The 5,114-nt window shown below is 41.2% G+C and overlaps 1 non-coding gene across 1 annotated transcript; it reads right to left on the bottom strand.

Moving 5' to 3' along the window:
• TRNAL-UAA (transfer RNA leucine (anticodon UAA)) lies at positions 1-107 on the bottom strand. The gene is made up of 2 exons: positions 70-107; positions 1-46 (listed from the first exon to the last, which is right to left on the bottom strand). It is a non-coding gene; the product is annotated as a tRNA-Leu (tRNA).
• Positions 108-5,114: the final 5,007 nt, after the last annotated feature.

Consider the following 5,114-nt stretch of genomic DNA (forward strand, 5'->3'; position numbering starts at 1 on the left):
TGTCAGAAGTGGGATTCGAACCCACGGCTCCACTTGGAGACCAGAAGCCCCAAATGCGTGGAGGGATACCTTAAGTCTGGTGCCTTAGACCACTCGGCCATCCGGACACTGCGTGTAGCATTTACGCATGATGACAACCGTACGTTATGAAGGCTGTTTCCTTCAAGAAACAGGAAAAGATTACTTCTAAAAACAGAAAAGCAGGAAAGAACACGTTTTACAGGGAACCTGAAACTTGCGTTGGACAACAGATTTAACGCAGTTCTAAAGACTGGCGTCTACGCCACCCACCCCACAGGCCGTTTTCCCACTGTTCCCCTATCCCCCAGCCCAGACTGCCCAGAAAGACCGCGAGTTACAGCATCAGCTTTAAGGAGTAGAGGACGTAGGACGCGGATTTTGTCCGCGCTTTGTCGAAACGTCTTTCAACAGCTTTCCGCGAGGCTTACACTATCTCTCGCCCATATTTTATTTTAAGACGTTGTATTAGTGGGGACTGAACCCGTGCGCCGAACTTAAGTATTCGCTGAGCAATCCTATTGTCTGCATTTTTACTTCCGCAAGTGTAGGCGGATTGCGTGACCATTTTCCACACTCCTCCAGTTTCCTTCCCTACGCACGCCCTCCGTAACCCAACCTCTCTTTTCCTTTTCTTTTCTTGCCGTTTTCTTTCTCTCACATACCATACCCCCTTCTATTCTTTCTGCCGGCCGTGGGAGACAGGATGGGAAGGGAAATCAGCGCGGTCATAGGTTACATAATAATAGAAATACGAGCCCAGAGACAAAAGCAACAAGATCTTTGTCTTGGAATAAAATCTTAACATGGATAGGTGGATAGACAGACAGACAGTTGGATAATAAATTATAGATAGGTACATCCCTAGAGGTTTGGTTAAGGTGAGAGGCATTCATTCACTGTTCACTTTCCATCCTGTCTCACAGCAACGTTTTATTAGTTACACCCTCAAATTGATAGTTTCAGAGACTTCATTTTCTGTGGAAGACATCGAAATATTGTATGCATGGACTGGCAACTACTAACGTAAATCCTAATTTGTGTGCCCAATGATCAGGGTTAAGTTGTTTTATTTTGTTTCTTTCTGCTTTCCTCCCTACCCCAGTCCTCATATGAAGAACTTAATCATTGTTTTGAAAGCAATGGAAAGTAGTAGAAAATGTGAGGTCTGGAATTAGGTGTAAGTAATTAATGCTTCATTACTTAATAAAGTGTGATGTTTTACATTACTTTGACTCTCTGGGAACCCTTTCTTCACCTTTTAAGTAAAGGTAACCAAGCAGGAAGGAATAGAAGGAAGATTCAAAACAAAAGCAAGATAATACATTAAAAAAATATAAATAAACCTAACCATGCTGATAAGTGAGGAGTGGGTTATGGTGGAATTAGAACAATCAGTATATGCAACCCCCAGAGATTTAATAGGCCTAGGTGAAGAGCATTAACAGTCTTAAAACCATTAGACAAAGGGTTATTGGAAAATAACAGATGTACAGGGCACTAAAGTTACCACCCCACATATTACTTGCCAATTGGAAAGGGCAAAATGAAGAACCCTGGGAGCACCACTTTATTTTCACTATCAGTGGGGTATCCTGACAAATGTTCCTGAAGTGAATACACATTTCAGGCCAAAAATGTTGAACGTGAATCTACTCAATTAATTGAAATGATATAACCAATCCTTTAGACTTCCAGTGTACAAAAAATTAGAGGAATAAATTAAAAGATTACATGAGGAGACAATGAGACAAATCCAGAAGGTAGAACACTCCACAAGACAATTGGCTTGGACTTTTTTTTTTAAGTCAACATCAAAAGAAAGCAAAAACAACGAACAGTGATGGGAAGGTGGTCTGGACTAAAAGGGATTAAGAAAACAACCAAATGCAATGAATGACCTTGATTGGATCCTGGTTAGAAAAAGCATTTCTGAAAGATGTTATTAGTTACTGTCAGTTCTTATTAACTCCTTATTAAAGCAAAAAATGGCATGGAATAGATGATATATGGCAACACAGAGCCCACTGTAAAAACCTAGAAGCATCTATAGTTATGGTCAAGTGGTTAAGGCAATGGACTAGAAATCCATTGGGGTCACCCCAAGGGACTACAAACACTGACTTTTGTGTCTTCATTTCAGTCTCTGATCATGAATTACCATATTGCATTGAAAGCTACTTTTAAAAATATTAATCTTTCTCTTGTATCCTTTACAAGTTCCTAAAAATGGATTTCTCATTGCCCTGGAAGGAATTATTTTGGATGACCATACTATGTCAAGTGGATCAGTAGAACCTTGTTTTGTTTCGGTTCTGAGGTTTCTTAGATTCAAAATCCCAATGACTGAATGTTGAACTATTTACCCCAAAAGTGTGTGTATCACCTTGGTTAGGCCATGATTCCCAGAATTGTGTGGTTTCCCTCCAGATTGTGATTGTTATGTTGAAAGGATTACTGTGGGATTGTAACACCACACTTACTCAGGTCGCCTCCCTGATCCAAGGTAAAGGGAGTTTCCCTGGGGTGTGACCCACACCACCTTTTATATCTCAAGAGATAAAAGGAAAGGGAAGCCAGCAGAGAGTTGGGGGCCTCATGCTACCAAGAAAGCAGCACCAGGAGCAGAGTGCATCCTTCAGACCTGGGATCCCTGCACCTGAGAAGCTCCTCGATCAGAAGAAGATTGAGGACAAGGACTATGCTCCAGAGCCAACAAAGACAGAAAGCCTTCCCCTGGAGCTGACACCCTGAATTCAGACTTGTAACCTACCACACTGTGAGAGAATAAAATCATCTTTGTTAAAGCCATCCACTTTTGGTTTTTCTATTCTAGCAGTACTAGATGACTAAGACACTGAGGCAAGCAAGCTAAAAGAAGGCCTTCACATAGTTACCTTTAGAAAAACACAGCAATCCCACCACTTCCTTTTTCTATAGCCTAACAGGTGCAGCACTTGATTTGGGATGCAATGCCACCTCAATCAAGAAGTTTGGAAGACATCTACCTATTCAACTGACTGGAAGACATCCATATTTGTACCCATTCCAAAGAAAGGTGATCCAACAGATGGCAGAAATTCTCGAACAATATCATTATACTATACACAAGTAAAATTTTGCTGAAGATCATTGAAAAGTGTTTGTAGCAGAACTTTGACAGATAACTGCCAGAAATTCAAGCCAGATTCAGAAGACGATGTGGATTAAGGGATATCAGATCATGACTGAAAGCAGAAAATATGAGAAAGATGTTTCCCTGTGTTTTATTTCCTTCTTTTTGAAAATGGTTTTTTACCTTTACTTAATTTTGATCAAACATTTGGGATAATATTTAAATGATTAGCCTGATGAAGCCAAGTGCTATGCTAGAAGAAACAGATTGGATGGTGTATTCTAAAATATTTATTTTCCTCACATTCTTAGCTTCCATTGAAAGCCTTGCCCATGTAAATATTTTCTGATCTCTCTCTAGAAGCCAAAATCCCTGCATCCAGCATGTACAGATAACTCCTGAGCAGGAACCCAGTTGTGGAGAGAAAAGCATGAAACGTCCTTGTTCCTTTCAAGAGGCCAGCACATAAACCGAAAGAAACTCTGAGGACCTTTTCCCACATCACATAAACCAAGAAAAACCAAACCTGTTACCTTCGAGTGGATTCTCACTCACAGTGAGTCTATATGACAGAGTAGAACTGCCCCATAGGATATCCAAGAACACCTGGTGGATTTGCACTGCCGACCTTTTATTGGAAGAGGTAGCTCTTAACCACTAGGCAACCATGGTTCCCTGAGACCTATGGCTGGCTTAATAAGTGAGGACTCTTTAAGTTGCAGTTCATTGAAACTAACCACAAATTTCTTTATCAGATCAGGAGAACCCTGATGGCATGGTGGTTAAGACTTTGGGTGCTAACCAAAAGGTCGACCATTCAAATCCACTTAGGTGCTTTTTAGAAACCCTATGGAGCAGTTCTTTGCTGTCTCATAAAGCAGATATGAGTCAGAATCGACACTACGGAAACTGGTAAGGTTTTTGGTTTTATCGGACAGGGGCACTTGTTAACTTGCCTATATTGTCTTAGATTGACACTACCTGCGCATTGGTAGCTTTTAGCACATTTCTTACAGCAGAATTTCCTGTATTATCAACAACCCAGATGCTTTGTTTCCATTTTTCCTTAGGAATCTTCATTTTAGAACTGTCTGTTATTGTTATTTTTTTTTTATTATTGTTAGCAGAGAGCTCCTGTATTCTGAGAAGGTAGGTAAGCCTAATAACGGGCTCGAATTCCTAGAGATTTGGCTTCAGGGAAACCCAAACAACCCATTGACCTCCAGTCTGACTCACAGAGACTTGTAGGTCGGGATAGAACTAACCTGTAGGGTTTCTGAGGCTGTACTTCATTCATGTTTCTCCTGCGAAGGAGTACCTAGAGGGTTCGAACTGCTGCCTTCCGATGCTTTACCATTTTTCTAGGAAATACAACCTTCAAACCATCTAGCCAAAGAGAAAAACAAATAGCTATGGTTCCAGTGTGATTCAACTTACAACTCCCAGTTTACAAGACCAGCGTTCTAGCCCCTGAACCACTGAGGTTTCACAGGGAAGCAACTATTCCCTGGTCCTGAAGCTGATGATTAACACACTCAAACTTCTTTTTAGTTTTTGGTTTCGAGAAAATTTGACGTTCCACTGTCATTCCTTCTCTGGTTTTCTGGGATGTTTTCAAGCAAGTCCCACTCTCTGCTGGCTTTAACATCCCATCCATTGACTTTTGTCAAAAGAAGTAAGTACAAGACCCCTAATCTGGCTCCTGAGAACTTGGAAGAAAGCCAGGATAATCGAAGATCGGGAACTACAAGTTGACCAGAGACGGAAATGACAGCCTGTCTGTTCTGAAGATAAGGAATTTGGGTGGGGACTTCAGTGCCCTCTTGATTTTACTTACTGCCAGGCCCTCTGCTCTGTGGTGTTTTTCTCAAGGGTATTCAGAATTTCAGTTCTTTGAGCCTTGGGGGGAAACAGGGGAACTCTGTCCCATTTTTCCCAATAGTAGAAATGAGAAGAGAGAGCTAGACTGAAGGAGAGGGTA

Source organism: Elephas maximus, chromosome 1, assembly GCF_024166365.1.
Source record: "Elephas maximus indicus isolate mEleMax1 chromosome 1, mEleMax1 primary haplotype, whole genome shotgun sequence".
Classification (NCBI taxonomy): Eukaryota; Metazoa; Chordata; class Mammalia; order Proboscidea; family Elephantidae; genus Elephas; species Elephas maximus.